Source organism: Tachyglossus aculeatus, chromosome 1, assembly GCF_015852505.1.
Source record: "Tachyglossus aculeatus isolate mTacAcu1 chromosome 1, mTacAcu1.pri, whole genome shotgun sequence".
NCBI lineage: Eukaryota > Metazoa > Chordata > Mammalia > Monotremata > Tachyglossidae > Tachyglossus > Tachyglossus aculeatus.
The window spans coordinates 58144113-58157231 of NC_052066.1; the positions used below are offsets into that span (position 1 = coordinate 58144113).

Here is a 13119-nt window from a genome sequence, read left to right on the forward strand (position 1 = left end):
AGGTTGACTGGCAGCCACTGGAGGTTTTTGAAGAGGGGAGTAACATGCCCAGAGTGTTTCTGCACAAAGATGATTCAGGCAGCAGCGTGAAGTATAGACTGAATTGGGGAGAGACAGGAGGATGGGAGATCAGAGAGGAGGCTGATGCAGTAATCCAGTTGGGTAGGATGAGAGGCTGAACCAGCAAGATAGCGGTTTGGATGGAGAGGAAAGGGCGGATCTTGGCAATGTTGTGGAGGTGAGACCGGCAGGTTTTGGTGTCAGATTGGATGTGTGGGGTGAACTAGAGAGTGGAGTCTAGACTGTGAGCCCACTGTTGGGTAGGGACCGTCTCTATATGTTGCCAACTTGTACTTCCCAAGCACTTAGTACAGTGCTGTGCATACAGTAAGCGCTCAATAAATATGATTGAATGAATGAATGAATGAGGATGACACCACAGTTGTGGGCTTGTGAGATGGGAAGGATGGTAGTGCCATCTACAGTGATGGGAAAGTCAGGGAGAGGGCAGGGTTTGGGAGGGAAGATAATGAGCTCAGTCTTGGACATATTGAGTTTAAGATGGCGGGCAGACATCCAGATGGAGATGTCCTGAACACAGAAGGAGACACGAGCCTGAAGGGAGGGAGAGAGAGTGGGGGCAGAGATGTAAATTTGGGTGTCATCAGCATAGAGATGATGGTTGAAGCCATAGAGATAGTTGAAGCCCTCCCTCCATACATCTGCCAAAGTAACTCTCTTCCTCCCTTCAAAGCCCTACTGAGAGCTCACCTCCTCCAGGAGGCCTTTCCAGACTGAGCCCCCCTTTTCCTCTGCTCCTCCTCCCCTCCCCATTGCCCCTACTCCCTCCCTCTGCTCTACCCTCTTCCCTGCCCCACAGCACTTGTGTATATATGTACATATTTATTACTCTATTTCATTAATGATGTGTATATATCTGTAATTCTATTTATCTATTTTGATGGTATTGATGACTGTCTACTTGTTTTGTTTTGTTTGTCTAACCCTTCAGGATTTTGAGCCTGTTGTTGCATAGGGATTGTCTCTATCTGTTGTTGAACTGTACTTTCCAAGAGCTTAGTACAGTGCTCTGCACTCAGTAAGCGCTCAATAAATACGATTGAATGAGTGAATGCATCTTTTCTTGAGGCATGCTTTCTATTTTTTAAATTGATTTCTTTTTCTTAATCCCATACACTGTGCTAAGCTTTTGGAAAAGTACAGCAGAATCAATCATTCATACTTACTGAGTACTTACTGTGTGCAGAATACTGCACTAAGCATTTGAAAAGGTACAATGTAACAGAATTGTTCAGCCCGTTCCCTGCCCACAACAAGAAGAAGCACATAATGTATCCCTCAGCACAAGTAGCTCACAATCTGACTAGGGAGACCTAAAATTGTTTACAAAGAATAGGAGCAGTAGAGAATAATAATAATAATATTGGTATTTGTTAAGCGCTTACTGTGTGCCAAGCACTGTTCTAAGTGCTGGGATAGATATATTTTTAATCCCCATTTTACAGATGAGGTAACAGACACAGAGAAGTTCAGTGATTTGCCCAAAGTCACACAGCTGACAAGTGGCGGAGCTGGGATTAGAACCCACGACCTCTGGCTCCCAAGCCTGTGCTCTTTCTACTAAGCCACGAAACAAGAATCAGGTAATTGAATGAATATGCCAGTAATAAATTTTGGAATAATTGAATGTTTAATTGAATATACATATATACACAGGAGCTGAGGATGGGTATAAAGGAAAATCTACATGCTGGAGGTGGTGGGTGTTGGACTGACATGAATATGGATGTGGGAAAACCCTCTCGACTCCACTGCCCTTTCTAGTTATCACCCTATCTCCCTCTTACACTTCCTTTCCAAATCCCTAGAATGAGTCATGTACACTCGCTGCCTCGAATTCCTCAACTCCAACTCTCTCCTAGACCTGCTCCAATCTGGCTTCCATCTCCTACACTCCACCAAAATTGCCCTCTCAAAGGTCACCAGTGACCTCCTTTTTGCCAAATCCAATGGCTCCTACTGTATTCTAATCCTCCTCGACCTCTCAGCTGGTTTTGACACTATGAACCATCCCCTTCTCCTCAATATGCTATCCAACCTTGGCTTCATAGACTCCATCCTCTCCTGGTTCTCCTCTCATCTCTCTGTTAGTTCATTCTCAGTCCCCTTTGTGAGCTCCTCTTCCCCACTCCCATCCCCTAACTGTAGGGGTTCCTCAAGGGTCAGTTCTTGGTCCCCTTCTGTTCCCCATCTATACTCACTCCCTTGGTGAACTCATTCGCTCCCATGGCTTCAACTATAATTTCTACGCCGATGACACCCAACTCTACATCTTTACCTCCGTTCTCTCTTCCTCCCTCCAGGCTCGTATCTACTCCTGCCTTCAGGACATCTCCATCTGGATGTCTGCCCACCATCTGAAACTCAACATGTTCAAGACTGAGCTCCTTATCTTCCCTCCCAAACCCTGTCCTCTCCCTGACTTTCCCATCACTGTGGATGGCACTTCCATCCTTTCCATCTCACAAGCTTGCAACCTTGGTGTCATCCTTGACTCTGCTCTCTCATTTACCCTAAATATCCAATCTGTCACCAAAACCTGCCGGTCTCACCTCCACGACATCACCAAGGTGCGCCCTTTCCTCTCCATCCAAACCACTACCTTGTTCGTCCAAACTTTCCATCCCCCCCACCTTACCTCCTTCCCCTCCCCACAGCACCTGTATATATGTTTGTACATATTTATTAGTCTATTTATTTATTTATTTATTTGTACATATTTATTCTATTTCATTTTGTTAATATGTTTTGTTGTCTGTCTCCCCCTTCTAGACTGTGAGCCCGCTGTTGGGTAGGGACCGTCTCTATATATTGCCAACTTGTACTTCCCAAGCACTTAGTACAGTGCTCTGCACACAGTAAGCGCTCAATAAATACGATTGAATGAATGAATGAATGAATCCTATCCCTACTGGATTACTGTATCAGCCTGCTTTCTGACCTCCCATCCTCCTGTCATTCCCCGCTTCAGTCTATTCTTCACTCTGCTGCCTGGATTATCTTTGTACAGAAACACTCTGGGCATATCACTGAAGCAGTGTGGCTCAGTGGAAAGAGCCCAGGCTTTGAAGTCAGAGGTCATAGGTTTAAATCCTGGCTTCACCACATCTCAGCTGTGTGACTTTGGGCAAGTCACTTAACTTCTCTTTGCCTCAGTTACCTCATCTGTAAAATGGGGATGAAGACTGTGAGCCCCCAATGGGACAACCTGATCATCTTGTAACCTCCCCAGCGCTTAGAATGGTGCTGTGCACATAGTAACTGCTTAATAAATGCCATCATTATTATTATGGGGCCTTCAGTAAGTGGAAAAGAGAGCCTGTTTACTTGTTTTGATGTCTGTCTCCCCACTTCTATTCATTCACTCATTCAATTGTATTTATTGAGTGCTTACTGTGTGCACAGCACTGTACTAAGCGCTTGGGAAGTACAAATTGGCAACATATAGAGACGGTCCCTACCCAACAGTGGGCTCACAGTCTAGAAGGGGGAGACAGAGAACAAAACAAAACATATTAACAAAATAAAATAATTAGAATAAGAATAAATATGTACAAATAAAATAAATAGAGTGATAAATGCGTACAAACATATATACATATATACGGGTGCTGTGCGGAGGGGATGGAGGTAAGGTGGGGGGGATGGGAAGGAGGGGGAAGAGGGGGAAAGGAAGGAGGGGGCTCAGTTTGAGAAGGCCTCCTGGAGGAGGTGGGCTCTCAGTAGGGCCTTGAAGGGAGGAAGAGACCTAGCTAGGCGGATGGGCAGAGGGAGGGCATTCCAGGCCAGGGGGATGACATGGGCCAGGGGTCAAAAGCGGGACAAGCAAGGCACAATGAGGAGATTAGTGGCAGAGGAGTGGAGGGTGCGGGCTGGGCTGTAGAAGGAGAGAAGGGAGGTGAGGTAGGAGGGGGCGAGGTGATGGACAGCCTTGAAGCCGAGGGTGAGGAGTTTTTTCCTGATGCGTAGGTTGATTGGTAGCCACTGGAGATTTTTGAGGAGGGGAGTAACATGCCCAGAGTGTTTCAGGACAGAGACAATCCGGGCAGTGGCGTGAAGTATGGATTGAAGTGGGGAGAGACACGAGGATGGGAGATCGGAGAGGAGGCTGATACAGTAATCCAGACAGGATAGGATGAGAGCTTGAATGAGCAGGGTAGCAGTTTTGGTCAGGGATTGTCTCTCTTTATCGCTGACCTGTACTTTCCAAGTGCTTAGTACAGTGTTCTCCCCCTTCTAGACTGTGAGCCCAGTGTTGGGTAGGGACCGTCTCTATATGTTGCCAACTTGTACTTCCCAAGCGCTTAGTACAGTGCTCTGCACACAGTAAGCACTCAATAAATACGATTGATTGATTGTTCTGCACACAGTAAGCACTCAATAAATATGACCGAGTGATTGAATCAATGAACAGTTACTCAATCCTCAATTTACTGATGAGGACAATGAAGAATGAAGTTAAATGATTTACTCCAATGCACATGGCAGGCAAGTAACAGAAGTAGGGATTGGAATGCAAGCCTCCTAGCTCTCAGTCCTATGCTTGTGCCACTAAGTCACACTGCTTCTCTTTCATCCCTTTTCTCCCTGTCTTCTATTCTATCCTATCTCTGTTTTCCCTTTTCACCTACCTCGTCTCCTTCTCCATAAGAACTCCCAGCTTCCCAGATTTATGTATCCTAAAGGAGGCTCACCCCTCTCAGGGTCGCACCTGGAGAGTTTCCAGTACTCTACCAGTCTCGGCTACAGGAGGGAGAGTTAAGCAGAGGCCTACCCATTTTATTCCTAGCTTGGGCAGTGGCTAGCGAGTGGAAGGCAATCTGCTACATGTCAAAACTCACCCATGCTGGGCAGCAACTGCATGGAGGAGAGTCGAGGGCGGAGACTCGAATTTACTGCGCAGAAGGCAGCAATGGTAAAACACTTCCGTATTTTTACCAAGAAAACTCTTATGGATACACTACCAGAATGATTACAGATAGACAGTGAGGCATTCTGTGGAGCCGCTATGGGTCAGAAACAACCTGATGGCATAAGACAAGAAAGGAGGTGCAGCATCCACAAAAGGAAAATGCAACACACAGAACTGAGAGCAAGTTTTCCTTACTAGAGCAAGGCAAGTATACACAAGGAAAGGGAGAGAGGAGGAATATAAGATACGAATCAGTCTGACAGTTTGGGCTTTGACACCCAGAGAAAGTAGAATGAATCTAATGTGCTTCAGTGAACTATCGACTGATTTGAACAAGAGTGACAAGGAACACAGAGTCATCTAAGATGGTTTCTACTTTCCAGATGGGCATACTCTATAGTAGGGGTGGGCAAAAATCTGGCCTGTAAGCTGAACTGGAACCAGATATTGTTTCTCTCTGGCCTGTGAGGCCAGATCCAGGCCATTAATTGGTTTGTATATTCCCGCTCTTATTCGTTATGATCCTGTCGCAAGCACAATCAGCAACACTTAGATGCGGCTGCTTTCAGGGCTGTAGAATGCAGGGGCTGCAGTGTGACCTTGGGCAAATCACTTATTTCTCTATGCCTCAGTTTCCTCATTTGTAAAGGAGGGCGGGGAAACAGCATGGCTCAGTGGAAAGAGCCTGGGCTTTGGAGTCAGAGCTCATGGGTTCAAATCCCAGCCCCACCACTTGTCAGCTGTGTGACTTTGGGCAAGTCACAACTTCCCGAAGTTATCTGTAAAATGGGGGTTAAGATTGTGAGCCCCACATGGGACAACCTGATCACCTTGTAGCCTCCCCAGCACTTAGAACAGTGCTTTGCACATAGTAAGCACTTAACAAATACAAAAATTATTATTATTATTATTAAATACTTGTAAACCCTCCAATTTACACTCTGAGCCCCTAGTTATCTTGCATCTGATATGGTTATCTTGTGTTTATTCCAGCAGTTAGTAGAGTACTTAGCACATAGTAGACATTTAAATACCACTATTATTATTATTATTATTATTATCACACATAGCAGATTAAAAGCCTATTAGGAGTCAACAAGTCATGGCATTTTCACCCCTTCCAACTTTCCCTCTCCCCAGAAGCAGGGAAGAAGGCAGTCCTATACACCCTCCCTCCTCAAACCTGACAGACAATTACTCTACCCTTCTTCAAAGCCTCATTGAAGGTACATCTCCTCCAAGAGGCCTTCCCTGACTAAGCTCTCCTTTCCTCTTTTCCTACTCCCTTCTGCATCCCCCTGACTTGTTCTCTTTATTCATTTCCCCTCCCAGCTCCACAGCACTTATGTACATACAATAATAATGGCGGTATTTGTTAAGTGCTTACAATGTACCAGGGACTGTACTAAGCCCTGGGGTGGATACAACCAAATCAAGTTGGACCCAGTCCCTGTCCCATATGGGGCTTACAGTCTCAATCCCCATTTTACACAGGAGGTAACCAAGGCACAGAGACATCAAGTGACTTGCCTAAGGTCACATAGTTGACAAGTAGAGAAGCAGCATGGCTCAGTGGAAAGAGCAGTGGCTTGGTAGTCAGAGGTCACGGATTCGAATCCCAGCTCAGCCATTTGTCAGCTGTTTGACCTTGGGCAAGCCACTTAACTTCTCTGTGCCTCATTTACCTCATCTGTAAAATGAGGATTAAGACTGTGAGCCCCACGTGGGACAACCTGATCGCCTTGCATCCCCCCAGCGCTTAGAACAGTGCTTTGTACATAATAAGTTCTTAACAAATACCATCATTATTATTATTAACTGTGAGCCCCTTCTAGACTGTGAGCCCTTTCTAGACTGTGAGTCCGTTGTTGGGTAGGCACTGTCTCTATTTGTTGCCAACTTGTACTTCCCAAGTGCTTAGTACAGTGCTCTGCACACAGTAAGTGCTCAATAAATACGATTGAATGAAAGTGGCAGAGCTGGGATTAGAACCCATAACTTTCTGATTCCCAGGCCAGTGCTCTATCCATTATGCCATCAATCAGTCGATCAATCAATGGTATTTACTGAGCACTTATGTGTGGAGCACTGTACTAAGCACTTGGGAGAGTACAATACAACCGAATTAGCAAACATGTTCCCTGCCCATTATAAACAGATACAAGATTATCAGGTTGGACATAGTCCATGTCCCACATAGGGCTCACAGTCTTGATCAGAGAGAGGAGGATTTAATCCACATTTTCCAGGTAAGAGAACTGAGCCCCAGAGGTTAAGTGACTTGCCTAAATTCACACAGCACACAAGTGGCGAAGCTGGGATTAGAACCCAAGTCCTGATTCCCAGGCCCATGTTCTTCCCCCTAAGCCCCGCTGCTTCCCGGGTTTTAAAAGTTACAGATCCAGGAGAAACAGAAGGGAAAGGGAGCAGGGGAAAAGAGGGCTTCTGGGCTTCTTGAGCGAAGGATCGCATCCAATTCCACTAGTCTAAGAGCTGAGTACAACACTTTGCTCAGAGTAGATGCTCAGTACATACTGATTGATTTGGTTACACCATTACGAAGGGACAGCTCTCGATGTAGTAGTAGTGCCTAGTGCAAGCTTGTTGTGGGACACTCAAATTTATTTATATTAATATCCATCTCCTCCTCTAGACTGTAAGCTCATTGTGGGTGAGGAATGTGACTGTTTATCATTATATTGTACTCTCCCAAGAGTTTAGTACAGTGCTCTGCACACAGTAGTGCTCAATAAATATGACTGAATGAATGCTATATGGTCTTGGGAAATTGGTAAGTAACCTCGAGACAAAGTAAGTGCCTATTCTTGCTCCTTAGCACGGCCACTCAGATTGTCTGATCACAGTCTTTTAGACTGTGAGCCCACTGTTGGGTAGGGACTGTCTCTATGTGTTGCCAATTTGTACTTCCCAAGTGCTTAGTACAGTGCTCTGCACATAGTAAGCGCTCAATAAATACGATTGATTGATTGATTGATTCATTTCCATTTTCTTTCACTGCTACATCCCAGGTCACAGTCTTCTCACATGTGAACAGAAAATGAATGTAGGAATACAGCTGGGTATTTCGAGTCAAACACATACTTTAGAGCAGGAATCCCCCATAACTGGATAATTGGTCAATTCTCCATTTCCTTTGTGCTATGCACACTAAAACAGTAAGTCCTTTATGCTAAAAGCTAAAAATTAAAATGTAAAGGAAACAGACACAAATGATACTTCAAAAACTGAGATGCCAAATGCTGTTTAACATGATACCAGGAATTAACATTTCAATCATGTTTGAAGGCATAAGCAGAATCTGAATGGTACCCTTATGTATTTAAATTTGAGCAATGTCTCCAAAATATTAAAGTCTGCTCTGAAGGGAAATGTATTACTGAAAGGCTCTAAAAACCACCAGAATATAATCTCAAATGGATATTACGTATAATGAAAAGGGCAAAAACACTAAACTCACTTGAAATTAACCTCTGAAGGGTGGGTTTGTGAACATTCTGTAACCATTCTGGGCCAACAGTCACCTGAAATATGAACTACTGAAAATTATTTTTAAAAAAACTTAACCAGGTTGAGAATAAAACACTCGGTAAATACTTTATGGATTTACTTTCAAGGTGTAATTTTCAAGGAGACACTGCCAAGACTTCTTTCTTTTAACCTCACCTCATGGGTTTATGTTACAATGGCTTTATCGCTGCAATAAAGGATAGCATAGGTTTTTCAATTTTGTTCCCTGCCCAGTCTTAAGCAAATAAACTGGAACCATGACTTGCTTATCTAAGAAGAGAGATAACCTTGAGTATTAAGCCCCTCTCTGGCATTTTCTTGATCTTGACTGACCATGACAAAGGTATAGGATGCTCATCTGCAAATTACTAAAAATAAACAGCTCTACGAAGTGACCTTGGATGAAGCAATGTTAAATTGGCCAGCGATTTTTTTTGGAAGCATCACTATTATTAACTCACAATTTTTTCATTTCAGCCTGCCACTGATGCTTGGCAGGTTATAATTTTTCATTTTCACACTTGGATGGAGCTCAGTGAAGTAGAGATTATAGAGATAATGGTGGAGAATTTTACAAAGGATGGTTTCCCGCCTACCCCCATCCAAAATGAGGTCACAAATACAAAATAGTGTCTACTTATGTATGGTTGTTAAGCTACCTCGTGATCTAAATGATCTTAAATACGCTAACGGCCTCAAAAGGAGGAAGTAAGGTGCTCCTATTCCCTAGCTATTATTAAAAAAAGGCAACTACAAGCAGTGCTGAAGTCTGTAAGTAACCAAGGAACATTGCACCACAAACCCAGTTGAAAGGAAAATTTGGTTAATAAAAAAGTGAGGATTCTTCACTAGCAGCTCCAAGACCCATCAAACACAATGCCAGTAATAACAATGGCATTTATTAAGTGCTTACTATGTGCAAAGCACTGTTCTAAGCACTGGGGAGGTTACAGGGTGATCAGGTTGTTCCACAGGGGGCTCACAGTCTTAATTCCCATTTTACAACTGAGACACAGAGAAGTTAAGTGACTTGCCCAAAGTCACACAGCTGACAATTTGCAGATCCGGGATTTGAACCCATGACCTCTGACTCCAAACCCCTGCTCCTTCCACTAAGCCATGCTGCTTCTCTACTACAGGCTTGATATATAGGGAAGAAAGGTTGCCCAACTTGTACTTCCCAAGTGCTCAGTACAGTGCTCTGCACACAGTAAGCGCTCAAGAAATACAACTGAATGAATAAATGAATGAAAGGTGGTGTGGTAACAGTGATGGGAAAGTGAGGGGCAGGGGAGGGTTTATGAGGGAAGGTGAAGAGTTCATTTTCGACAGATTGAAGTGTTTGCAAGTCACCAGAGTAGAGATGTCCTCGGCGGAAAGAGCACAGGCTTGGGAGCCAGAGGTCATGGGTTCTAATCCCGGTTCTGCCACTTGTCAGCTGTGTGACTTAGGCCAAGTCAATTAACTTCTCTGTGCCTCAGTAACCTCATCTGGAAAATGGGGATTAAAACTGTGAGCCCCACATGGGACAACCTGATCACCTCTTAACTTCTCTGTGTCTCAGTTATCTCATCTGTAAAATGGGGATGAAGACTGTGAGCCCCCCGTGGGATCAACCTGATCACCTTGTATCCCCCAGCGCTTAGAACAGTGCTTTGCACTTAGTAAGCACTTCACAAATGCCATTATTATTATTACGGTATCCCCCAAGCGCTTAGAACAGTGCTTTGCACATAGTAACTGCGTAACAAATGCCATCATTGTTATTATTATTATGTCCTGCAGGTTTGAGGAAATGTAAGATTGCAGAGCGTGAGGTCCTGAGAAGTAGATAGGGAAATTATCCACATAGATATTTTAGTTGAAACTGTGGGAGCAGATGAGATCCCTGAGGGTGCAAATGAAGACTATATTGGGGATCCTGAACTGAGGATGGGATGGGGATCCTCATTTCAGACTGGAGCTCCAGAAATGAGCCTTGAGAGATTTCCACAGTTGGAAGGCACAGGGGGAGCCGGAGAATGAAACCAAGAAGGAGCAGCCAGTGAGATAGGCAGAGAACTAATGGAGAACAGTGTCAGAGAAACCAAAGTTTATTAGTTTTTCCATATCCATGAAAAAGGGGAACCTCCACAGTGTCAAACACGCTGACAAACCAAGGAGTAAAGATCTGGAAAAGAGGAGGACATTGATGATGCCATCACTGAATGGCCTATTCTTTTGGATATGCATAATGTGCCACGATACCACATTTAAATTAAAATTTATCACAAGTTGGTGTATATTCTTTTGTGTTCCCTCCAAACCTGATTCACTCTTGAAAACGGTGTGTCAATTTAAACAGTAATAGTAATAAGTGGGGAACGTATTGAGTGCTAATGAACTACAGAATAAAGACAAACCCCAAAATATTTGCAAGTAGAGTATTCAATAAATAAATGGATCAGACTTACATACAAATGCCAATAACGGTATAAACAGGTTCATAAAAATTGTCCGATGGTCCTAGGAAATCAATCAAGAAAAGCCGTTTGGAAGAGGTGGGATCTGAGCAGGGCTTTGAGAATAGGAAGAGCTGTGGTGCATCTGTTGTGGGGAGGAAGGAAGTTTCAAGCCAGGGCAGTAGTGTGAGCAAGGTCATCAAGCAGGAGAGTAAAGAGCAGAATATAATAATAATAATAATAATGGCATTTGTTAAGCGCTTACTATGTGCGAAGCACTGTTCTAAGCGCTGGGGGGAGACAAGGTGATCAAGTTGTCCCACGTGGGGCTCACAGTTTTAATCCCCATTTTACAGATGAGGGAACTGAGGCTCAGAGAAGTTAAGTGACTTGCCCAAGGTCACACAGCTGACAAGTGGCGGAGCCGGAATTCGAACCCATGACCTCTGGCTCCCAAGCCCGGGCTCTTCCCACTGAGCCACGCTGCTTCTCTATACAGCTGGAAGGAGCAAGGCTTGGCTTGGGAAGCGTGAAGACAGCAATTTTGTGAACAGACAGTGAAGAGAGCGTACAGATAAAGTGGGACTAGATGGTGGGAAAAACTGAAGCCAATTTTGAGGATTTTAGGCTTAATGCAAAAAAGATAAACAATGTCAGTAGAGGGCTTTGACAGAAAAGATGTGGACTGAGCAATGTTTTGGGGAAATTATGCACACAGCAGTGTGTAGTATAGACAGGAGAGGGGGAAAGATTGGAGGCTGGGAGCCTGGCAAGGTGGTTAATGTAACTGCTCTAGCTGTGGCAAATTCACAGCTTGAACTAGAGTGATAGAAGTTTGGGTGACAGGAAGGAGCAGATCTAGAAGAACAGCAATAGTTGGCAATAGAATAAATGTGGGAGTTGAATGCTTGAATAGTCACAGCTTGGTCCCTTTATTGTAATTTCAACATAAAATGCCATGAGGTCAGCGTAATGATCCATCCAAGAATGGATAATATCTGTGACAGTGACACTAAAGGATGCTTACAGAAACAATGTTAGAGTTACCCTACTTGACATCAAACCTCAAAGTTCAGAATATTTGACTGTTTTTTCTTCTAATACCACCTAAGAGACTTCTTGTTTCAATCAATCAATCAAAAGTACTTATTGAGCGCTTAATGTATGCAGAGCACAGTACCAAATGGTTGGGAGAGAGTATAATATAACAGAGTTGCTAGACTTGTTCCTTGACTAAAACAAGTAACAAAATTAAATTGTTCCTCTTAAATTATGAGCCCTGTGAGGGGCAGGGACTATGTCCTATTTGATTATCCTTAATCTGACACAGTGCTTGGCATGTCAACATCATCATCTATGGTACTTACTATGTGCAGAGCACTGTACTAAGCGCTTGGGAGAGTAATAATAATAATTATGGTATTTCTTAAGTGCTTACTATGTGCCAAGCACTGTTTTAAGTTGTGAGCACTGTTCTAAGCACTGTACAACTGAGTTGGTAGACACGTTCCCTGCCCACAACAGGCTTATAGTCTACTCATCATTACTGTTGTGATACACCCCCAAGTGGTCAGTACATTTTTTTTAATGGTATTTATTGAGCACTTACTATGTGCAAGGCACGGTTCTAAGCGCTGGAGAAGTTACAAGGTGATCAGGTTGTCTCACGGGGGGCTCGCAGTCTTCGTCCCTATTTTACAGATTAGGTAGCAGGCAGAGAGAGGTTGGGTGATTTGTCCAAAGTCACACAGCAGACACTTGGCAGAGCTGGGATTTGAACCCATGACCTCTGACTCCAAAGCCCGGGCTGTTTCCACTGAGCCATATTGCTTCCCACTTAGTAGATGCACACCATAACTGCCACTGAAGCAATAAAATTCCACCACCCCTAAAGTAGAAACTCTAAAGCTGGCCTTCTGTGGTAAGGGGCAGTGGGAGGGACACCCCATCCACAGTGAGACCTGTCTTATCTGCCTTCTGGCCTTCGGGATTCAGCATCCAGGACCTCTGCCTCTCGAAATAGGGAAGTGAATCAAGAAGTCAATCAATCAATTGTACATACTGAGTGCCTACTGTGTGCAGAGCAATACAAGACATGCAACAGATTTGGTATCCATGTTCCCTTTTCTCAAGGAGCTTACGGTCTAGAGGGGGAGA

The 13119-nt window shown here is 44.1% G+C and overlaps 1 non-coding gene across 1 annotated transcript; it reads left to right on the forward strand.

Moving 5' to 3' along the window:
• Positions 1–4774: 4774 nt before the first annotated feature.
• LOC119936222 lies at positions 4775–4912 on the forward strand. Its single transcript, XR_005453667.1, has one exon. It is a non-coding gene; the product is annotated as a small nucleolar RNA SNORA7 (small nucleolar RNA).
• The last annotated feature ends 8207 nt before the right edge of the window (positions 4913–13119 follow it).